Here is a 25579-nt window from a genome sequence, read left to right as displayed (position 1 = left end):
GCCCTTAGGAGAAACAACTAAATGTTTTTGATAAAGAAAGAAAATTATTGTCATGAGAGTTCATAGAAGAATTATAGAGACAAGGAAGACTAGAACTCAAGGGAGCGGTATTATTTGAGGAATGAGAGACTGCCACTGGTTTCTTACAGTTGACAACTTTATGTTTATTATTAAACTAAGTCTCTATTTCACAGGGGGTAATTATTATAAGAAAGCTTAAGAGGCTACTGCTTGACCTTCAGCCACCTAATGAGATCTGTAACTCAAGTCACTTTAGAAAGTCTCTTTCTCCAGCAGCTTCAATTACAATAAGTATAATACTATGTCCAGGGCCAAAAATTTTAGAACATTCACCATAAAACAATCCAGGCATATTCACTAGAAGTTTAGATTGATTAAGTCAACCTGGGCCTTCAACCATCTCTATACCTAGAGATTGCACGCCTCATGTCAGGTTCTTACATGATCAAATGACCAATGACCAATTTTCATTAACATTAACATTATTTCCTGGGTTGTCGAATACGAGGTAGGTTCCTCTAGTAAGTTTAGAAACCGCAAAATTCTTTAGGTTTCAATAGTACTAACCAGGTTAATTAAGACTGGACTAATAGGGAATTTAATTCTAGTGGTCTGACCATCTAAAAAGTGCTCTACCCAAAAAATAGGAGATAAATGCAGATTTCACTCTTGTTGGTGATATTTTTGTGCTAGACCTCCTCTATTCATCTAAAATTTTTGCTCTAGGGCCTTGTATGACCGCGGATGCTGGCACAAGATGATCCCCCTATTTTTTGTTCTCAAGACCTAACAAACAGATAATAATTCCTTTAAGATTTAAAATTTTATAGGTGAATAGGAACTAAAATAATCAATAATATAAAGGGCCCGCTAGTCAAGTTGGGAATGTCCTGGTTGTAACTGAGAATGACGCAATCTTGCAAGATATGTTAGAGGCCACGACCCCTGGAGAACCCGCGTTTGTAACTGAGGAGGGCCCAGACACGGGTGCTAAGTAGTGGTGACGCTCACGTGAGTCTTACGTAATGACAATGTACGTAATTCGATTAATTTTGTTTAAGCCTGAAAGATATTGCCGTCTCTATCACTTTAATATTAAATTGATGAATCCAGCCACTAACAAAGAAATGAATAAGAAATGCAGTGCAATGCATTATTATTCTTATAGACTAATGATTCGGCAGGATAAAGAAAATAATATTTTAAAATGCCGTGAATTGTTTCACCAATTCGTCGTTGATATGTATGCTAAAATTGAATCAGAACGTTTGCTATATATCCGCCTGAATCAGACCAAGCTCCGCTCTGAACAATACATTCATTTGCGAGATGCAGTTATAAATGACGGTAATACCAAAAATGTTGGAAGATTAACAATTTTACCTTCGTCATATGCTGGCAGTCCCCGTCATATGCATGAATATGCTCAAGATGCTATTGCGTATGTTCGTCTCTATGGTCGTCCAGATTTATTTATTACATTTACATGTAATAAATCTTGGGACGAGATACTGTAGCTTCTACTTCAAGGACAATCGGCGGTTCATAGACATGACATTACGGCCCGTGTCTTCCGGTAAAAGTTGAAATCGCTGATAAACGACATAGTAAAGCTTGAAGTGTTTGGGTCAGTGCGATGCTGGATGTACTCAGTGGAATGGCAAAAACGAGGTTTGCCACACGCACATATACTAATCTGGCTACATAAGAAAATTACTTCGAACGAAACTGATGATGTGATTTCCGCTGAAATACCTGATGAAAATGTCGATAAGGGGTTACATGATATTATTGTAAAAAATATGATACATGGACCTTGCGGTGCACTGAACGAAAATTCACCATGCATGGCCAAAGGAAGGTGCACAAAGCAATATCCTCGACTTTTAGTATCCAACACAATTACTGGCAATGATGGTTACCCACAATATAGAAGAAGATCTACTGAAGATGGCGGTAAAACAGCAATAATAAAGAAGCGTAACGGTTCCACCATCGAAATACAACTACCTGCTGATTTCTGTAATTTAGTGACGTCCAAAAATGAATTGATTGAAAAAGTATTTCCGAATATTCTAAAAAATTATAAAAATAATAAATGGCTAAGTGAAAGAGCGATTCTCGCACCCAAAAATATAGACGTACACGAAATCAACAATATTGTTTTGACCAAGATTCGAGACCAGGCAGTCCTTCACAAGTCAGTCGACACAGTTTTGGAACCAAATGAAGCGGTTAATTATCCATCTGAATTTTTAAATTCTGTGGATCTTTCAGGGTTTCCACCACACGTGCTACAACTAAAAATAGGCGTAACAATAATACTTTTAAGAAATTTCAACCCACCAAAGCTTTGCAATGGCACGTGACTTGCCGTAAAAAAAACAATGGAAAACCTAATAGAGGCCACAATCTTGACAGGGCCTTTTGAGGGTGAGGCTGTTCTTATTTCTTGCATTCCCATGATTCCAACGGATGTGCCTTTTCAATTTAAAATAATGCAATTCCCAATTCGATTAGCATTTGCAATCACCATTAACAAAGCTCAAGGTCAATCATTAGAAAAATGTGGTATAGATCTTAATACTGATTGTTTTTCCCATGGACAATTGTACGTTGCATGTTCGAGGGTTGGAAAACCTGACAATCTATTTATATGCAGTGACAATTTTAATACAATATTCGCAAGTTTTACGCAGTTAATTTGTATTGTATCTATCTATATAAAAACGAGTTGTGTGTATGCATGTTTGTTTGTTTGTAAAAAGAGCGTTTGCATATGACGTCATTATTAGTATATACGGCTTTGTATATGCACAGACAATGGGAAAGCCAAGAATGTTGTATATTCGCAATTTTTACGTAGTTTGAAACACATATATAAATCTATCTATATTCACAGATGGGACACAGGGACACAACTACAATGGCGCGTAACTAATATGGCGCGTAACGACTTACGCGCGTGGGGGGGGGCTTGGGGGGGCACGAAGTGCCCCACCAACTAGCTGTTGGGGTGGCGCGACTAAGTAACACTTTATTATTTCGTATTCTTACAGCTTATCTTATACTTTGTACTTGCTATTCCTAGAATCTTAATGACGGCAGTAGTGATGCTCCTGCTACTAGTCTAGCTGCAGCTAACCAGCATTAATCTCAAAGAACCTCCCAAGGATTTGCAAATAGGAAAGCAATAGCAAGAGTGTTGTGAATTTTCCAAATGTTTACTTTTAAAATGTTCAATTATAATCAAATAACAACAAAAAAGATGCATATTCTAATAGCAGTAATAACGTCAAGATGCACAAAAGAAATGGGACCATTACGAAGCCTTCCTTGTGGAAGACAACAAATAGAAACTGTGTTTGCGAGGAAGCATCGACAAATAGGATTTCGTCAGTGCAAACTGATAACCTGTCTACCGCAATGATATTCTTTTCTTTAATTCTGCTTCCTCACGAAGTCGTTTCTTCGAAGTCGAAGTCTTTCGAAGTTATTTTAATAAAAAATAATTTAATCTAAGAGATTTGCTGGGCCAGCTGCTTTCAGTAATTTTTTATAATGATCCCTCTACATTTTAATCATTAGTCTGATTGTCAGATATCCTTGACTTGGTAAGCAAATCAGCAGGTATTATTTTGTTTTTATATCATTTACCTTTATTCTCATAATAATGTTAGCTAGCATCGATGGCCCTTCATCTTTAGATTCAGCACTAAAAGTGTTTATTCTATCCACTTTTTCTACGATTCATATTCGATATCGTTTCAGATTGGAGGTGCAGTAATTTGTATTATTATCTATTTGTTAGGTATTAAGAATGGGAAAGGGGGATCATCTTGTGCCAGTATTCACGGTCTTACAAGGTGCTAGAGCAAGTATTTTAGATGAATAGAGGAGGTCTAGCACAAAAATATCACTAACAAGAGTGAAATCTGCTTAGTCTAATTAGAATTAGATGCCCTATTAGTCCGTTCTTAATTAATCTAGTTAGTACTATTGAAACCTAAAGAATTTGATGGTTTCTAAACTTACTAGAGGAACCTGCCCTGTAAACAACAACCTACGAAACAATAATAATGTTAATGACAATTGGTCTTTGGCTGTGTAAGAGCCTGACATGAGCCGTGCCATCTCTAGGTATAAAGATTGTTGAAGTCCCAGGTCGACTTAATCAACTTAGACTTCTAGTGAATATGACTGGACTGTTTTATGGTCAATGTTTTGAAATTTGTGGCCCTGGATATAGTTTTATACCTATTGTAATTGAAGCTGCTGGAGATAGAGACTTTCTAAAGTGACTTGAGTTACAGATCTCATTGGGTGGCTGAAGGTCGAGTGGTAGCCTCTTAAGCTCTCTTATGGTAAATACCCCCTATGGAATAGAAACTTAGTTTAATAATAATTATAAAGTTGTCAACTTTAAGAAACTGGTGGCTTTAACTTTAACTTTAAGAAACAAGGATTATTCCTCAAATAATAATGCTCCCTTGAGTTCTAATCTTCCTTGTTTCTATAATTTATCTATGAGCTCTTATTATTATAGTTTTCTTCCTTTATCAACCATATTGGGTTTCTTCTTCTAAGGAATTCTCCAACCAGACTATTTATTTGAATTGTACATGATAGTAAATCTCTTTTCAGTATTTGATCTGAATTCGTCATTGGCCATTAGTTACGGGCATGGGAGCCTTTGTAATAACTTCAGGACTAGTCAAATGATTTCTCTCTTTTAATAGCGTACCATTCTCAATGGGATGGATCACAATTATATTTGTCTCGTATGAATGGCGACGAGATGTTTCACGAGAGGCTACATTTCAAGGGATACACTCAACAAACGTTGGTTTCGGTTTACGATGGGGAATATTCTTTTCATCATTTCCAAAAATTTCTTCTTTTTTGTCTCTTTCTTTTGAGCATTTTTTCATAGAAGCCTGTCACCAAATATTGAAGTTGGAGCTTTATGGCATACAACTGGGGTAGAGAGATTTAGTCCGTTTCAGGTCTCCCTACTTATTGCAAGTAGCCTTTTGGCTTCAGGATTTACTGTAACTTGAGTTTGCCATGCATTAATAGAGAACAATTTTGATCAATGTCTCTAGGGACTCTTAATTTCTGTAATACTGGGCTTATACTTCTCATCCCTCCAAGGATTAGAGTATATGAAAGCTTCTTTTACTATAGCAGATAGAATCTATGGATCGACATCTTTTTAAGCAACAGGTTTTAATAGCTTAAATGTGCTCATTGGTGCTATTTTTGTACAATCTATATCTTACGTCATGTTACGTTTTATTTTTCACCACATTATCACTTCGGATTTGAAACTGCAGCTTACTATTGACACTGTGTTGACGTTGTGTGGATATTTCTTTATCTTTCTATCTCCTGATGCAGAGAATAGAATCTTTCTAGCATAAAGATAATACTTGATTTCTAATCTAGGGATCCTACAAGGGAAAGACCTACATCCTACATTTTAATTTGATTGATAATTTTAATACTTGTTTTTATTAAGCTGACCCTAGGAGTTCTTCTTAATAAGAAAACTCTAGATCGTGAAAAAGGTTCCCCATTTGAATGCTGGTTTGATCCTCTAAATTCCTCTCGTACCCCCTTTTCCATTCGATTTTTTGTTATCACTCTGATTATTCTTATTTTATAAATAGAGCTCACCCTTCTCCTGCCCATAGTATTTTTAAACATATCTATCCTGAGAACCTACCTTATTATATTCTTTTCCTTCATTCTTGTTGCAGTAGTATTTTTTCGAATGAAATGAGGGTGCCCTTAAATGAATTATATAACTATTGGCTTTACTAGGGACTGGTTCATTTATAAGAATCTTTAAAAAAAGAACATTGGGTTTGCATCAAAAAAGGGGGATTTCCCTTTTCTTAGAGTAAGAACTGATAATATCAAATCCAATTTCGACCTGAATTTGATGCCCACGAGCAATTTTCATAAGATAATGAGGCCCCCGCTTCTTCTACCCAGCTGCAGTCGCCCTCGTAAAAGAGGAGTTCATCCATAAGTAAGGGTATAGACCTTATCTGTCCTCTAATAAATGGCAAAATCAGCATTTTACTAACGTAATTTCATAAGTTTAAGCTGAGTGATTTAATAAAACAAGATAATGCCCACTCTAATGAGGGAGAGAAGAAAAATATTATCAGAAATACCTAAAATAAACATCTCCCAGGAAGTTTCAATAAAAGATGTACCCTCCTATAACTTCCCCAGAATAGAAAACCAAAAGGGGAGTCAGATAATCCCCCACCTCATCCCTATATTGACACTTCAAGTTATAGTTATGAGAGCATAAACATATTATTGTGATTCGGGAAGAGTAGGCTCTTTTCAAAAGACATATATAGGGATATTGAACAGGTTTAGAAAGGATGGTTCCAATAATAATTTTTTTCTTATCTGACTCTAGTTTTAGGAGTTACGGGTATTTTGCATTTCTTAAGACGTGATCGTCTCTTACTAGATTTTCAGCTACCACTGGAAGACCAATTTCATCATAGTTAACATTATAATAGTGTACATCCTTTCGGGCACTTAAGACGTGATCGTCTCTTACTAGATTTTCAGCTACCACTGGAAGACCAATTTCATCATAGTTAACATTATAATAGTGTACATCCTTTCAGGCACAATGTTGTTACAACGCATGAATATGATGCCATTCATCAATTTCTTAAAATGAAAATAAAGTTTTCGTAAAAAAAATGATTCTATTCTTAAAATTATTTTTGTTAATTACGAAAGATTATATACTATAACACAAGATGATGCAGTAGTTTATACTAGATACACTTAACTTTTTATCAGACAATGATAAATTAAAGGATTATTATGTAAATTATAAAAATATTTATGGTGTCTAAGTTTTAATTTTAATATTTTTTGGATTGCAGCCGTAGCTTTCAAACTAGTGAGAGATGATCACTTTTAACACTTAGAAATAGAAAGGGCCATAAATCTTAAAAAAAATTCAGATCGAATCAGGAGGTACATTATCTCAAGCGCCTTGTCCGAAAACCGTATTTGGTGAACTTTGCTTGAACTACGGTAATTCTGCATGCTCTTTGTCTTTTCCCACAGCTAGCGAGATATTGGAGCAGCATCATAGAAAGCTGTTAAATGACTCATTTGAGAAGATATCGATTTATTTAAAACCTTTTGTAATTAACATGAATCATTTTTATAGTAGAATCATTTTTTTAAAACTGTGTTTCTTCTAAAACTGTAGTAGCAAACGATAATAGCCTAATCTTGTATAGGAGGATGAACAAAGTATTTTTATCTGTAATATTTTAACTGTGGGTTTTCGATTATTTTTAACTGTTAAAACTTTACGATGTAAAACTGCAAAAATATTTCTGTCGTCTGAGTAATAATTATAAGCAGAAAAATACTGGAAAATTTCAAAGTAAGTTTTTTTTTGTTACCTTTTTAATTTTGTTACTTAAGGAAGTTTTATACACTGGTTATTATTGTCATTATGAATTAATGGTATTAATTAATGTTAGAAAAAATGTTGAAAAAATCTTGAACAAAATTCATCACCGGAGAGAACCTGAAATTTTGATGCGTAATTGCATTCAAAATAAAGAAACTACTAATCTCGCTGACTTAAACCGAGTAGCCCTGTGTATTTTAGGTCCTGTTCATGCGAAAAAGATGGTGAAAATTTTGTTCAAAGGTTTAAATTCGAAGGATTACAGTGTATTCTGTAACACGATTGCCACGTTCGAATTCTTATTAAAATTTGCAGAGTTATATCCCGAATTTACGCTAGAATTTAAACAGCTTTGTGGCGAAAATTATAAAAGGATTTGGAAAAATGATAACGAACTGCATGTACAAATACGTCTGTATAGGATAGATCAGAATTCTTCCAAACCCAAGGATTTATACATTTTAAACACTTTTAAAGAAATTTTAGCCTCTCGCTACACGAAGCTAATTGAAAATCTAAGAAAAATAGCTGTAGAAACTCAGAATGACGTAATAAGTGTCAATGAATTATACAACCACTGCTGAGCCTCAATTAATATTTCTTTGGAGTAAGCTAAAGTCCTTTGTTTGGGAGGAGGGATGCGTGTCAATGCGCGTCAATGAAGTAACCTGATTTCATTTTGTAATTTTATTATGTAGCCAGATTAGTATAAAATAGCTGTGGAAACTAGCTGTGGAAAATATAGCTGTGGATACTCAAAATGATATAATGCGTGTCAATGAAGTAACCTGATTTTATTTTTGTAATTCTATTATTTAGCCAGATTAGTATATGTGCGTGTGGCAAACCTCGTTTTTGCCAATCCACTGAGTACATCCAGCATCGGAATGACCCAAACACTTCAAGTTTTACTATGTAGTTTATCAGTGATTTCAACTTTTGCCGGAACACACGGGCCGTAATGTCATGTCTATGAACCGCCGAAAGTCCTTGAAGTAAAACCTGCTGTATCTCGTTCCAAGATTAATTACATGTAAATGTAATAAATAAATCTGGACGACCATAGAGACGAACATACACAATAGCATCTTGAGCATATTCATGCATATGACGGGGACTGCCAGCATATGACGAAGGTAAAATCGTTAATCTTCCAACGTTTGTGGTATTACCGTCATTTACAACTGCATCTCGCAAATGAATGTATTGTTCAGAGCGGAGCTTGGTCTGATTCAGGCGGATATATAGCAAATGTTCTGATTCAATTTTTGCATACATATCAACGACATATTGGTGAAACAATTGACGGCATTTTAAAATATATTTCTCTTCATCCTGCTGAATCATTAGTCTATAGGAATAATAATGCATTGCACTGCATTTCTTATTCATTTCTTTGTTAGTGGCTGGATTCATCAATTTAATATTAAAGTGATAGCCGTCGGCTCCATCCCAAAAAATGATAGGATATTGTAGGGCATCGTAGCATCAATGAGCTTCAGCAATTCTTACCAACTGAGCGTTTCGCTTATTAAGAATAATATCTCGAGGTAAAAACTGATAAACGACCACTGATGAAGTACAATTGTAAAAATTCTATGATTCTCGTCTGAGAATGGTAGAAGGGACCCTGCTTTATTATAAATTTGCCCTTTTACTTTGAAAGTAGGCATAAATTGATCTTGATTTTCGATTTGGGCACCCAACGACGTCATTTGGAAACATGAGATATATTTTCTGATCTGTGATAAAAAATAACGCTTAGCTTCTGACGTAGTTCCAGTAAGCAAAGTTTTCAACGGCTCTGGTGGTGCAGCCAATAGAGGAACTTTTCCTGAGGCGCAACACATTCCCATTGTTTCACCATTGAATTTCAAGGCCTTGCAATAGGGACAAATTTTAGACATAGTCCCGATTTGAACACATCTACTTTAACATCGACTGGGCTGTACCTGAATGCCAGGCGATAATTTTCAGGTTGCTCTTGTAATTCCTCGGCAAGCTTTCTTTTCTTACTTTCTCTATCAGCCGCAAGCCTGTTTTCTTGCTGTTCTTGTGATTCCTCGGCACGCCTTCTTTTTTTACTTTCTCTTTCAGAAGCAAGTCTGGTTTCGCGTTGCTCTGGTAGTTCCTCGACACGTCTTCATTGACGTAAATTGCACATTCTTAATCTGGCCCTTTTTCTTTGAACCGCAAGCCTGGTTTTGCTTTTTGGTAACATTCTATCTTTTTCAATGTTTTTCAATTTGTCAGTGTTCATTCTAACATTGACTGTTAGAAAAAATTTTACGTGCCAAGCATGCTAACACTCAACAGTTTATAATAAACCTCAAATTATAAATATCTGTTATAAGGTTTTCGAATTACTTTAAAATATTGTCAAAATATATAGAAATAATTATGCAATTCCCAGTTTCTATATTTTAGTTTCAGTTTGCTTTTCAGTTTAGTTTCATTTTTATATATAGATAAGATATAATCTGGCGTAACGGACAGACAACTTATTTTTATATATATACTAGCTGTTGGGGTGGCGCTTCGCGCCACCCCAACACCTAGTTGGTGGGGCGCTTCCCCCCCAAGCCCCCCGCATGGAGCATAAATGGGAGACAGTAACAACGGCCATCCAAGGGGTAAAATTAACCTGGACAATTTGTCTTGGCTTTTTTCGTCAATTGGCCATGACTTCCGTTCAAAGGCTTTGAATTGGACTCTTATTTCCATTTATATTCATTGTCAAATTTTACAATATATTGTCTCACTCGCCGTGAATTAACACGTTAGACCCTCAACAGGTTGACTCTAGTTCAGCATTGTGGAGTGATATGCATGAGAGGAAAATTTTCATCCAAGTCAACTTGTAGTCAACCTGCGATTGTTCCCCAGCGAGAACCTCCAACCGGTACGACTCTAGTTCGTCATTGTAAAAAGACACGTTTGCATGGAGCATAAATGGGAGACAGTAACAACGGCCATCCAAGGGGTAAAATTAACCTGGACAATTTGTCTTGGCTTTTTTCGTCAATTGGCCATGACTTCCGTTCAAAGGGGTGGGCTGCCCACCCCCCGCGCGCGTAAGTCGTTACGCGCCTTATTAGTTACGCGCCATTGTAGCTGTGTCCCTGTGTCCCACCTGTGAATAGAGATAGATATAAATATATATTTTTAACTACGTAAAACATGCGAATATACAACATTCTTCGCTGTCCCATTGTCTGTGCATATAAATAGCATTTATATTCCCTGTGTCCCGGTCGTCATTTGTGTCCTGGTGTCCCAGTTTGTAATTTCTCTTTGAGTGTCCCGGTCGTCATTTATATTCCCTGTGTCCCAGTGTCCCGGTCGTCATTTGTGTCCCGGTGTCCCGGTCTGTAATTTCTATTCAAACAATCCCTGTGTCTCAGTCGTCAATTATATATCCCGCCTGTGCCCCCGGCGTCCTCCGTTGTAGTTGTGTCCCTGTGTCCCGGTCGTCATTTATATTCCCGGTCGTGATTTGTGTCCGGGTGTCCCAGTCTGTAATTTTTCTTTGAGGTTCCCGGCCGTCATTTATATTCCCTCTGTGTCGGTCGTGATTTGTGTCCCGGTCTGTAATTTATCTTTGAGTGTTTTTTCTTTTTAGTTTTTTTTAGTTTTTCACATTTTTTCAGTTTTTTCTTCTTCTTTATTTTTCAGCGTCACTATGAAGTACATATCGCCGAACCTTTGTTTTTTAACTTAAATCTGGTAGGCATTGATGACCTTATCTAAGTCAAAATCCCAAACCCAATCATCATCGCTATCATTTTCAGTTTTGATATGTTTTGACTCTCGCTTTCCAGGTGGATTTTCATCTAACTGCGCGGTTTTGCGTTCTTTAGCCGCAAGCCTGTTTTCTTGCTGTTCTTTTGATTCCTCGGCACGCTTTCTTTTCTTACTTTCTCTATCAGCTGCAAGCCTGTTTTCTTGCTGTTCTTGTGATTCCTCGGCACGCTTTCTTTTCTTACTTTCTCTATCAGCAGCAAGTTTTTTGGCATAGACTCTTTGAGCAGCTTCCTCGGCTGTTGCCATTGTAGGTTCTTCAGTCATTTTACAATTAAACATTTTTCCGTGAACGCATGTCTTAAATATCTTTAATGACGTTACCGTCATAGCAAAAATGACGACAACTAACTTCATGACGTCAGTCGACACAGAAAAATGACGTCACCAGACAGGCAGACAGACACACAGACAGACAACTTATTTTTATATATATAGATAGATAAGTTGTATGTGTGTTATGTCTGTTACACTATGTCTGTTATGGCAGATTATATCTTCTATATGTATATATAAAAATAAGTTGTACGTATTTTTATGTTGAGGGTTTGCATATGACGTCTGAAAAATAAAGAAGAAAAAGAAAACAAAATAAAATGTAAAAAACTGGGAATTGCATAAATATTTCGAAATATTTTGACAATAGATTAAAGTAATTCGAAAACCTTGAAACAGATACTTAAAATATTGAGGTTTATTATAAATTGTTGAGCTTTAACAAGCTTGGCACGTGAAGATTTTTCCAACTGTCCATGTTATAGAATGTTACCAAAAAGCAAAACCAGGCTTTTGGTTCAAATAGAAAGGGCCAGATTAGGAATGTCCAATTTATTTCAACGAAGGCGTATCGAAGAACTAGCAGAGCAACGCGAAACCAGACTTGCAGCTGAAAGGGAAAGTAAAAAAAGAAGGCGTGTCGAGGAATCACAAGAGCAACGTGAAAACAGACTTGCGGCTTCAAGAGATAATGCCAGATTAGGAATGTGCAATTTACGTCAACAAAGGCGTGTCGAGGAACTAAAGTACCAGTGCAACGCAAAACCACACTTGCTGCTAAAAGAGAAAGTGAAAAAAGAAGGCGTGTAGAGATATCACAAGAGCAACGTGATTACAGGCTTGTGGCTTCAAGAGATAATGCCAAAAGAAAGCGTGCCGAGGAATCACAAGAACAACGTGAAAATTATCCCATGGCACTCTGGTACAGCCCAGTCGATGATTATAGTAGATGTGTTCAAATCGGGACTATGTCTAAAATTTGTCCCTACTGCAAGGCCTTGAAATTTAATGGTGAAACAATGGGAATGTGTTGTGCCTCATGAAAAGTCAAACTTCCTCAACTGGCTGCACCCCCAGAGCCATTGAAGACTTTGCTTACTGGAACTACGTCAGAATCTAAGCGTTCTTTTTATCAAACATCAGAAAATATAACTCATGTTTCCAAATGACGTCGTTTGGTGCCCAAATCGAAAATCAAGATCAATTTATTCCTACTTTCAAAGTAAAAGGGCAAATTTATCATAAAGCAGGGTCCCTTCTACCATTCTCAGGTGAGAATCATAAATTTTTACAACTGTACTTCATCAGTGATAGCAATTCTGAATTGAATACTCGTTGCGAAATGTTTCCCGACGTTGAAAGGACTATCGTTTCCGAATTGCAACTTCTTTTCGACGAAAATAATGATTTAGTGTATCTGTTCAAAATATCTATCGATTTGATGCCTAATGATACGCATAAAATTATTATTTCCGCTGAGAAAACGCCTACTGGCGAACATACAATGCTACATGCGTAGATACAATGCTCCAACTATCGACGAAATGGCAATCGTTATGGTGGGTGATCAGTTTTTACCTCGAGATATTATTCTTCATAAGCGAAACGCTCATTTGGTAAGAATTGCTGAAACTCATCGATGCTACGATGCCTTACAATATCCTATCATTTTTTGGGATGGAGCTGACGGCTATCACTTTAATAATAAATTGATAGATCCATCCACTAATAAACAAACGGATAAGAAATGTAGTGCAATGAATTATTATTCCTATAGACTAATGATTCGTCACAATGAAGAAAATCAAATTTTAAAATGCCGTTAATTGTTTCACCAATACATCGTTGATATGTATGCAAAGATTGAATCAGAACGTTTGCTATTTATCCGTCTGAATCAGACTAAGCTCCGCTCTGAACAATAAATTAATTTGCGAGATGCAGTTGTAAATGACAGTAATACCACTAACGTTGGAAGATTAACGATTTTACCTTCGTTATATGCTGGCAGTCCCCGTCATATGCATGAATATGCTCAAGATGCTATTGCGTATGTTCGTTTCTATGGTCGTCCATATTTATTTATTACATTTACATGTAATCAATCTTGGGACGAGATATAGCAGCTTTTACTTCAAGGGCAATCGGCGGTTCATAGACATGACATTACGGCCCGTGTCTTCCGGCAAAAGTTGAATTCACTGATAAATTACATAGTAAAACTTAAAGTCTTTGGGTCAGTGTGATGCTGGATGTACTCAGTGGAATGGCAAAAACGAGGATTGCCACACGAATAATAATCTGGCTACATGATAAAATTACTTCTAATGAAATTGATGATGTGATTTCCACTGAAATACCTGATGAAAATGTAAGGGCCTATATGGTATTGTGGTAAAAAATATGATACATGGACCTCGCGGTGCACTGAACGAAAAATCACCATGCATAGCCAAAGGAAGGTGTACAAAGCAATATCCTCGACTTCTAGTACCCAACACAATTACTGGCAACGATGGTTACCCACAATATAGAAGAATATCTACTGAAGATGGTGGTAAGATAGCGATAATAAAGAAGCGTAACGGTACCACCATCGAAGTGGATAACCAGTGGGTTGTTCCAAATTCCCGTTTACTATCAAAACATTTAATGCACACATAAACGTAGAATATTGTAACTCCGTGAAGGCAATCAAATACATATGTAAATATGTCAACAAAGGCAGTGACATGGCAGTTTTTGGCTTGCAGTCCAAAATCAGTGATATCGATGAAATCGCACAATATCAGGCTGGAAGATGAATAAGCAGTAATGAAGCTCTTTGGCGAATTCTTTCATTTCCCATACATGAACGATGTCCAGCTGTTGTTTACTTAGTGGTACATTTAGAGAATGGTCAACATGTTTATTTTTCGGAATCCAACGTGCAACGTGCAACACCGGATACAACGTTAACTGCTTTCTTTTCGTTATGCCAAAATGATTCTTTTGCAAAAATGCTGTATACTTAAGTGCCTTCGTATTACACGTGGAATACTAAAAATAAATCATTTGAACGTTGAAAACAGAGTAAGTCAGTCGAAGGCCAACCTACCATCTTCAAGGATACCACGATAGGAAGACTCTACACCATTCACCCCAATCAACATGAATACTTCTTTCTACACCTGCTTTTGGTGAATGTACCCGGTCCGACGTCCTTTGAGTATTTGAGAACTGTAAACGGTACTATGCATGACACTTACCGTAGTGCATGCCAAGCTCTGAATTTATTGGAGAATGACACAACACTGGGATAACTGCATCAATGACGCGTGCGAAATGTCAACTCCAAGTCAAATTCGTGCATTGTTTGGAATCATACTAACAACTTACTCTCCTTCAGCTCCTACAGAGTTATGGGAGAAATTTAAATCGAAAATGTCCAAAGATATACTCCATCGAAAACGGTTAGTTTTTTCTTTTTTTAGTTTTGTAACTTTTTTAACTTTTTTTCTTTTTAGTTTTTACCTTTTTAATTTTTTTCTTTTTTTTAGTTTTTTTTCCTTAGGTTTTTCTTTTTTTAGCTTTTTCTTTTTTAATTTTTTTGTTTTTTTTTCTTTTTTTTTTAGTTTTTCAGCTTTTCAAGTTTTTTCCTATTTTAGTTTTTCTTTTTTGTAGTTTTTTTTTGGTTTTTGTAGCTTTTTTCTTTTTGTTTTTTACCTTTTTTATTTTTTTTCTTTTTTTCTTTTTTAGTTTTTTTGTTTCTTTTTTATTTTTTTTTTTTTTAGTTTTTCTTTTTTCTTTTTTTCTTTTTTAGTTTTTTTCTTTCATTTTCTTCTTTTTTTTCAGACGTCATATAATATCCTCAAACATACAAAAACAAACATGTGATATTTTTTTTTCTTTTTCAGTTTTTTCTTTTTTTAGTTTTGCAGGTTTTTAATTTTTTTTCTTTTTTTTTCTTTTTAGTTTTTTCTTTTTTAATTTTTTTTAATTTTTTTTTAGTTTTTCTCTTTTTAGGATTTCTTTTATAATCACACTTAATATCACAGTTAATAAAGTGTGTAATAACACACTTATAATATTTAAAATCACACTTAATAAAAATCACACTCCTAAAGCATGGTGGACAAATGAGCACCAAAATAAATGAAAAACCAAAAAGGTAGCTAAGGTATCATATCTAAAAAAAAAGCCTTTTCTACTACATATCTAAAAAATTACAACCTGAGGCTAGCCTCAAAAATGCTATAATAAACGATAAATATAATTACTGGAATAACTTTGCAAATAGTCTATCCAGGAAAACACGTAAGCCAATCTTACATAAACTTATAAGCCACATCTGTGGGAAAATCTTCCAACCCACTCCAGTATGAGCTATTATATAATAATAGCTATTATCATAATGTTAATGAAAAGTCAACATTATTTGCAATTCTTTTCTCAAATAGGCTAGCATCAAATAATGACAGCATCACGACCCCATTACTGATAAATTCCATATATCTCCTCCCCAGGATCAGAGTATATAACCCGTCCATTTTCAATTAATGAACTAAATAATGCAATACAACATAGTAGGGCCAATGTTACTAGTATCTACATGCACCCTACATGGATAAAGAATCTCACCCCTTCTTATAAGCAGGAACACCTAAATCATGCCTGGACTTCATCCACATTCTTAATGTTTGGAAATGTTTATTCTTCCTACCAATATTAAAAGAAAAATAAACCCAAATATGACTCGTTGAGAAGAATGATATGATACCTTATACTGAAACTGGTTTCAGGAAACGCCACTCCTCAACATCCCGATTTAAAAATAATGTCCTCTTTGCTGCATTCCTAGACTTTGAAGGGGCATATGATAATATCGACCACTACATTCTTTTAGCTAAACTTGAAAGTCTTGGATTACTGTCAAAGCTATCGAAGTTTCATTTTTTGTGTAGGTTCAGCCTCCTCGCCCAAAACTACAATAACCAAAGGTCTTCCAGAGGGTGCAGTCCTGAGCTCCCTCCTCTTCTCCCTATTTCTCTTGGGAATGAACCTCTCACCCACCAATTTACAATATACTAATGATCTGGTAGTATGGGCAACTGGCAAAACCTTTGAGATTGCACATTCAAAGTTGCAAAAGTCACTTCCAGTTTGGAAATTTTTCTCAAAAATTGTATTTACCCGTTGTACCCACCAAGTCGAAAATCATCCGATTCCACCATAAGCGAAATAATGTTAATGCAAGATTAACTCTAAATGAACGAGTTATTCCAGAGGACAATCAAATTAATTGCGTGGGGCTCATACTTGACCAAAAACTTGATTTCCACCTTAGAAACTTTTTGTGTAGTTTCGAATTGAAACTACACAAAATGATATAATCCGTCTCATATTGGGTCTTAGGAAACCAAAAAGTGCTAAGTTTCTGCCTACTGAGAGTGGATTATCAATAATAAATGAAAGACTAAAATTTCTTTTGATAAACTATCTGACAAGAACTTCAGCCAATAGCTCACATACCCTGCGTAACCGGATAAGAAATCCATCCATGCATAGAGGCATTACAAATGAATATGCCAAAACCCAGAAGAAATTCCCAGTGCCAGCAAAGTCTATTGCATCGACATTCAGCCCCCCCTCTCCCCCCATGGAGTTGGTCAATCCTCACAGTAAACAATCATTTCTCAAAGTGGACTAAAATATTTACCCCCATTGCTTTCGTCCAGAAAAAAAAGCTGAAATTAATACAGTTACATATACAACCATTTCCATTTTTTTGATGGGTCCAAAATGAATGAGAAGGTGGTAAGTGTAGTGTAATGTTATGTATGCAGAGTAAAATGCCATAATTATAGCATAAGAGCACCTCATGAATAATCAGCCTTTGATTGCTAATTTACAAAATATTGTAGTTTATTCTGACTCTTTTTCAAGCCTAAAGTTGCTGGCTTCAGCTTCTCAGTATAAGATGAATATAGACACTTTTCATTGTCTTAGTATTATCGATAATCTTGCTTCAAGAGGCATAAGAACTTCCCTTCAGTATGTTCCAAGCCACTCAGGTATAACTGGTAACCGTAAGTTGGATGAAATTGCAAAGAATGCTTAAATATGGACCAGCCAAGTGGGAAACCAATCCCCATTTGAGACATATACTGCTGGAGATTAACAGAGGTACTGTTAAATAAGAATAATCCAATTTTATCTCCCTTCTCTAATAAGCACCTTTCTAAAATTTATCATAGAATTCGTCCATGTTCATGTTCAATGTTCATCCTGTTATATTTCAACTCCTAGAATCAATAGATTTACTGAGAGAAATCCAAGTCGATTCAAGATAAATAAGAGGCAACCACTTCAGTAGCTCTGTTCATCTCACAGAGGGAATCAAAAGCAAAAGGGCTGAATGGTTTTGACTGAAAAGCCCTCGTTTGCTGAAACAGTAGAAGAAGAGCTGACAAGATATGGAACTGGTGCTGGTTTCGGCAAAAAAAAAAGAATACCAGTGGCATCTAGGGTTTGGTATTTCTTGTGCTTTCTCTATGTAATTGGCAAAGTCACTCTAATAATAAGTGTCTGATCTTAGTTTCTAAAAAGAAATGCCTGAAGTTAGATGGTGTCGGAGTTCTTTTTTATCGACACTAACCCCAGTTTCCACACTTAAGTTATATATGCTCTTTGATTGTACATTAAAACATTATATTGTAGAAATAAATTTATGTGGTTCTGCGAACAACTAACTCGTTCCTATTAAACTTTAGGGACATAATTTTTTACAAAAAGAAAATAAAAAGATGTGAAATATTCTGGTTAATACTCATACTGTCCCCAGAACATTTTGACAATGTATAAAGCCGTTTCTAGTATAATGTTGACCTTAAGACAAACAAAAGCAGGCAGAAATTATAAGTGTTGGTATTTTCAGGAGTCGTTCGAGAGATCGTCGCCGCTATTAAAAGGTGGATGAAAAAATTTTGTATAGAGTGTCTAGCTGTTACAAAAGGTAAGTGTAACTCTTATAGGTCAAATGAATTCCTGTGTCCACGGTTATAACTGACGTGATACAATGAAAAATAAATATTCAGAGGTACTTTTTTTATATTTTATATCTTTGGCCTATTTGTAACCCTCTTTCTTTGCGAATTATCTAAATTTGAAACTATTAAGTGCTAGAATTTACTGAATTCCCTTTTATGCTTCAATGCACAAATATTATTTTAAACATCTGATTGGCTTTTTGGGAAACTTTTACCAGAAGAGTAAACCAGTGACGCTCGGAAATGATTATGAGAATTACCTACCAACTGTCATTAATGTATCTAATAGACTAAAAAAAATTTCAAGGGTTGTTTTGTTGCAGTTTTTCACTCAACTAGGCAACAAAAAAAGAGAACAGCTCTAGGTTTAGGGAATGTTTGCTTTTTTATTTTAATTCAAAGTTAATGAGAACAATAATTAGAATCAGGAAGGTCCTAACTGAGTGTTTGGCGCGCTAGGTTTTGCAATTCGTTTTCCGAGGGTGAGGTTTTATTCCTGATGTGGCCAGTTATAAAGTTTGGGATTGGGGTCAGTGACATGATTCTGTCAGTTCAGCTAGAGTCGACCCAGCTCTAAATGGTTAACTGGAGAAATTTGGGGAAGGTAAGCAGGAACGGTGTGCGAAAGCACAGAATTGCTGGCTCTTAATCCCCTAGAGCACTTCCTGGCTGAAGGGTCTCGAAAAGGAGATCAGCACCGCCGGTTTGGACTTTAAGGGTCTAGTGTCGTATTTCGAAGTCAGTATCAGAAAAATTATCTGCCAAATCGATTGAATTTAAACCTCTTTGGTTTTTCTTTTCTCTTTAGGGCTTAGAAACAAAAGGAAAACCAGGGTCCAACTTTTTTTTTATAATTATTATTATTCTATGAAGAGTTTTCTGACATCCAAACTTGATGTAATTGGTTGGTTTTTCTTTATGAAACTGAAAAAAAAGGCACAGTTTGGTTTTGGATGTTTAACAGACAATTTTTTAGAACCGACTTTGAAGTGTTTAATTTTCAGCAAAACACCTTTATTAGTTGGATAATATTTAAGGTTTCAGCTGATTGTCGATACCTGACCTTTATTAACTTCAGAGTTCAAATTAGAAGGGAATTAAATTTGGGAATATGTATTAAAAAAGGGGACTCTCCGGCAAATCTTGATGTTGATTTCTTTTTTGGTTAAACCCAATCGTGATACTGCTTACATATTTTGATACAGTGCAAAAACAAATATGTCGTCACAATGTGAAGCAGAATTCAGAATCAAAAATTCGTTTTACTGGAAGTTAGGAATTGTAGGCCCTTGAGACAAACTCGTCTCTAAACCTAGAGTACACTAATTTGTTCATTTTGCATCGAAAGAAAACTAAAAACGCCTGGTATCATAACTTTAAAAAAATAATAGATGTCCTAGCGACCATAGATACATAAAATAGATTGTAGCCTATGTGGTTGTTTATGTCAATCAGGTTGATTTTTATCGGTGACACGGGAAGAAGCTGAATATTTTGGTCCTAGCTCCAACAACCTTCACTGCCGAAAAGAAAACAAGATGAAGAGAAGACTGAATGAAATAAAGAAGAACAAACAAGAGGACAATTTTAAGAGAACGGGAGATTTTGCCACCTTTTATAGTGCTTCCACTTTATGAAGAGGTTTTAATTAATTCTTTGTTTATTTATTTTTCTTACCATGCTTTGTCTGGTGCGTTCACACTTAAGCTCTATTGAAACATGTGCGTTATTTCAAATTTCATTTTATTCACATTTTCAGTTATAATATTCCAAATCGCAACATATTCTTGTTTAGCGGATTTAACTCTGACTGGTAAATGTAAGGAAAAGAGGCTTAGTAAGCTTTCTTACCAAATACTTAGAAAGCTAACTAGAGACTTGGAAAAACTTTGAAGCTATTTTAGTAGATTTTCAAGATTTATAGGTTTCAATGTACAACCTAAATTGAGAGCTTTAAAGGTTACTCCTAGTTTTTCTTTGGATATTTTTTTTTCTTTGTATGAAAAAAGTCAATAAGTATTATCAATTGTTTTATTATTACTCAAATGAAAATTAAATAGGTTAGAGTATATTAAAGACGGTTAAATGAATAATAAAAGTAATTAATGTCTGGGGAATTTGAAAATCCATGAAACTAAAATTAAATATACAACTAGCCGGCTGGTTGAAAAGTACTTTCTTTTTTTTTAGCTGCTGGGGAACGAACTTTTTTATATCTATCTCTTTCTAATACTGAAGTTGAACTAAATGAGAAGAAACGAAAAATCGATAGTTTTTTTGATACCATGATTTAACATATTTCTTAAAAAGAATGTAAATATGGAATAAAATCAAAATCGAAATGTTTTAGGGCTAGCTCACGCAGCAAATATTTTTTTAAATGCCAACCCTAAGAACGGCCCTGTTAGTCAATCACTTATAGAAGAAATTAGGTTGCTATGTGTCCTTCCATGAATGAGAGATGAAACGGACATTCGGTCATCTTAAAATGTCAAAAACCCTAAACTTCTCTGATGTTATTTAAATCTGTTTTTTTTCTGTCTTTTTGGATTTATATACTTCCTTTGCTTTTATACTTATTGTTTGTTTATAATAGCCCCCAATCCCCGTTAGACTCCTCCCTCTTTTTCTATGTTTTTTTTTGCTACTTCTTCGATTGTTTTTCATGGCAGCTCTAGTGTGTATTGTCATTAGGGGAAATTTGTTTTCAGATCTTCAAACTTAGAATTTACAATTATTGTTTTACTGTAATTAACTTAAATTTAAAATTTAACTTAAATCAGAACATTGAACGCAATTCATTAGTAGTTAGATAACCATCATAAAACAAAAAGATAAGTAAAGAGAATAAAAATGTTCAGTTGAAAGTTCCCCTATGAAACTGATTAAAATTGGGCATTTCAATAATATAGTTTTCAACTGAACGGTTTTTAACAGCTTTGTTTTCATGGTTTGTCTGTTTTTTTCACTTATTGTCTTTTTATGTACACCAGTAATTTATCTTCTCCGAAAATAAGTGACCCTATGGGACCATCTTTTTCATGTGATTACAGCGTCCGCTTTTCTCGGATATCAGTATGAATTTACTCCAGGTATTTATTTTGTATTAATACACAGTTGATCCATGAGCAATGGTCAAATGACTACTTTTTTTTAAAGTTTTTTGCCTCCAAAGCGTATTGGTTGATGTCAAGGTAAAGATTGGTATTAATACCATTGTGTTGCTAGTTCCTATGTCATTATGGCCATGTTGATTTTTTTTTTTTTTTTTTATTGTCGGGAAAGATATTCTTGTTGAATAATTTTTCTTGCTTAGTTTAACAGCTTCTAAGTTGAAGAGGGTGGAATAGATTAGATTAAAATATATGAAATGTACTGAAATAGGATTTGCTTGTTTATTTTTGAGCATGACTGAACTTAAGGATTTTTGCCCGAAAATCCCTTTCCATTAGGCTATCATAAAAATTTAGAATCATTGTGGTTAGAAATAAAATGAGCTAATATAATTGCAACAGATAAATGGAGGTATATATTCTAATCAGAAATCTTGTGATTCCTCTTTCTGCCCAATGTCTTCATTAGATACGGTCTTATGCAATACAGAATTGAAAAATTAAATTTTATTATATTATAAACAATAATTTGTAAATAAAAAAAACTTTTAGTTTTTTTTTAGCATCTTCGTTTATTTTCGGACATTGATTTGCTATAATTTATTAGAGTGGAAGTGGTTAGAAACTTCCTAACTGTTTTGAATTGTGACTCAAACAAGTGGACTTAAATGATTAGAAGCATCGTCCTAGGATATATATGCAAGGAAAAACAACTAATCTGGTTGTAACACTATTCCCGTAATGAAAGCTTTCTTACGAGCTTCAACCTTGTCCATGGGCAAGTTCAGTCAGGTGCTGATTTTTTAGTTATCAGGGGCCCCATTTTGAATTAATTTTAGTTTTATTAATAAGTGACATTAAGATCTATTTTAAACTGAGTGATAAATATTATTTTTGTGGTATCGTACCTTTGATATGGTTTCTCCAAGTATCTTCTATAATTTAGTTCATTTGATTTGGTTTGTTCTTTTTTTATATAAATTTTGTCTCTAAGCCTAAGGGTAATATGTGAAAAAAAAAAATGATACATTAATCTGAATACTGCTGAATGCCAATGGAAGCAATCAGTTTTTTTGTCTTTTTTTAAGGTACTAAATTACTAAACGATACTAAACGGTACTAAGATACTAAACGTATCTCTTTTTTATTCATTTGCCTATTACGTTCACATCAAGCAGTCACAAACTCTCTTCCTTCAAGAACTATTTGCTGTAACTTGTATAAATTAAGAGTTATTTTTGGTATCGTAAGATGATTTTTGTTTCAAACAATGTTATTGTTTTTACTATCATCAAAGTCAAAAGAATTGGTTATAAAAAGTAAAAAAAAAGTAGTGATAACTAAACGAGTGACAATACCTGATTTACATTTATACTTTCTGGCAGGGTTATATATGAAAATCCTGGGTGATATTCTCTCAAAACCTGAGGTGCAATGGGCAAACCATTTAAGTTTGATACTCTCCGTGCTTAAATTTTGATTGAACCATTCTGACTTCTTCCATCGTAGATATAGATGATGATCTATATCCCAATTGCACCTTCAGTCCCAATTGAGCAAAATTGCCTTTTATGTAACATACTGTGTGAGTCTCGTTCTTGCGCAGTGAATTCATGTACGGACACAAAGGAGGTCAGGAGACATTCTCTGCTTCCTTTTAGGACAGTCGTTGTCTTCGCTTCCTTTGAGTATTTTGGGAATAAAACACTAAAACGTAAGACATCTAGATATTTGGTCATAAAAAGATGTTATTTTGAAATCTCACATTTGGTACGCAGCAGTGTGAATCTAGGGACCGAGTGTCCGATGTATTACATATTTTAGTCCATTTTCTCGGGTTTTCCCAAAAATGTCGCTTCTTCGAAATGAAAGAGGGGATTTAAATACCCTTAGCCAATCTCAAGTACATTTCTATACCCTATTATTATCTGCTTCATTACTTCATTGGTACCAAATGTCCAATTGGGGTGAAAAACGGAAAAGGACGAAGAAGAGTTATTTTTTAAGGCATTGAAAAATACGAAATTGTATCGCATTTTGTGTACCTACTATGTACATTTTTCTGACTTTCCTCAATCTTTGGAAAATATAATGAAGAGTGTTTAAAAACAGCATTTACCAATCACATTGTACCTGCAGATATGGATTCCCCCTCGGAATTAGTGTTTAGGACGGCCCCCCTTCCCCACTCACCTTTCCTGCAAAAATTACGATAGCGGAAATATACTTCCTTCATATTTCGAAACTCCTCCAACCCCTTAGAAATTCCTCTAATCCCCACTATGTATAAGAATCAAACGGTATTTTAGGAATATTTGTTTAATTCTCTTCCATAAGAGAATTCTTTTTTAGTTTATTTACCTTAGATCTGCCACTTTAGCTTTTGTTTGATTTTGTCGACTACATTGGCTGGAACTGGTTTTGTAGTGTATTATTGTTTTCGCTTTGTTTCAATTACAATAAAAAAATTAATATTTAGTATTTCATTAATGAGCATTTATTCTTGTGGTCTTTCTGTTTTCTTCTTCATTTCATTTTGCTGTTTTTTTTTCTTGGCTACACTGTGGTTTTGCTTAGATATGTTATTCATCTTTTTAAAAAAGGCTATCTTTTTTTTAATTTTGTTTTTCTTTTTAGGTTGAACTTGGTTAAACATTTGCCAGCATTGAACATATAGCTCAAACTTGAGAGAGTACCCTCAAAGATACAGGTGATTAATCTTATTACTCGTGTGTCTACAGTTGTTTACTGTATGCACAAAATTGAACTATTCTCCTGTCATAAATAATAAAAACGCAATTTGCCAGTTTCAGTTGGATTTTATCTACAATTATTTTCCATGTGCTGTATAGTTGCAACTTTTGTCCTTGAATTTGTTTATTTGAATTTATTGTAATGTTGGATACTTAGAGGTTAGGATGATCACTTTATCATCAATTTATTTGTGTAACTGGTGGTTTTTTTTCCCTCTAAAGCTTTTATTTTGTTTGTGTTTCCAGGTGTGAAGAATGTGATAGGTGGAGACATGGAAATTGGGATAGGTGGAATTCATAACAAGAACAACTATTCTTAACAATAGCTTTGCTTTTTATTTAAAAGTTGTTTCTTTTTTTTAGTAATTCTGGGTGACACCAAGGCTTTCTGATCCACGATATTGAGAAATGCTCTCTAAATCTAGAGTGTGGTCCAGCCAATGCAATTTGCTAATCTCAGCTCAATCTCGCTTAATTGATTAATTAGTTACAGCCAACTTTTCCTCACCATCATTAGCAATTGCGTTACTTTTATGTTAAAATTGCGTAGTTTCCTTTTGATACTGAGTGTGAAATTTTAATTTTCAGTAAAAATGTTACAACTAAAATTTTCAAAATTTTTCCTTATATTTACTGTCATAAATTCATTTAAATATGTAGGAATCTCATGGGCAAAAAACAAGAGAATTATAAAAATTATATATACCTTTTTAGTTGCATATTTCTTTATTAGAAAAATGATATTTCCAGTCACAATCGTAAAATATCACGTTTCTTTGCAATTTTATAGCAAATTTTTACAATCTTAGTACCTTCAAATCTGGTGGTAGCATAGTGAAGTCATGCTTTGTTTGGCAGTGAAGAGTCCGGGGCTTCTGCTTCGGCAAGGTTGAGCGAGAGGCTTGCTACCTGTCCCTGTAATAAAGACAAAGCAGATGAAACGTCTACTTAATGTTTTATACGTCATCAAAGGTTCTGAAGGATCTCTATCGTAGTTCTTTCGGAGAGGGGTTGATTTGATCCCATAGAACCCCACCACCGGATACACTTTTGTTCATATGCATTAAGTCGAGTTTTGGATGTCCGTGTATATGATTTAGGAGAGACAGAATAAAA

The 25579-nt window shown here is 34.8% G+C and overlaps 1 long non-coding RNA gene across 1 annotated transcript in view; it reads left to right on the top strand.

Moving 5' to 3' along the window:
- Positions 1–24621, top strand: part of LOC136042833 (uncharacterized) — a 29362-nt gene extending 4741 nt beyond the window's left edge. The window contains exons 2-3 of the long non-coding RNA XR_010621456.1: positions 18486–18563; positions 24348–24621. This is a non-coding gene — a long non-coding RNA (uncharacterized LOC136042833). The remainder of the gene's footprint in view (positions 1–18485; positions 18564–24347) is intronic.
- Positions 24622–25579: the final 958 nt, after the last annotated feature.

The sequence above is a fragment of the Artemia franciscana genome, unplaced genomic scaffold (assembly GCF_032884065.1).
Source record: "Artemia franciscana unplaced genomic scaffold, ASM3288406v1 Scaffold_2104, whole genome shotgun sequence".
NCBI classification, from domain to species: domain Eukaryota; kingdom Metazoa; phylum Arthropoda; class Branchiopoda; order Anostraca; family Artemiidae; genus Artemia; species Artemia franciscana.
This window is presented reverse-complemented; position numbering and strand designations above follow the sequence as displayed.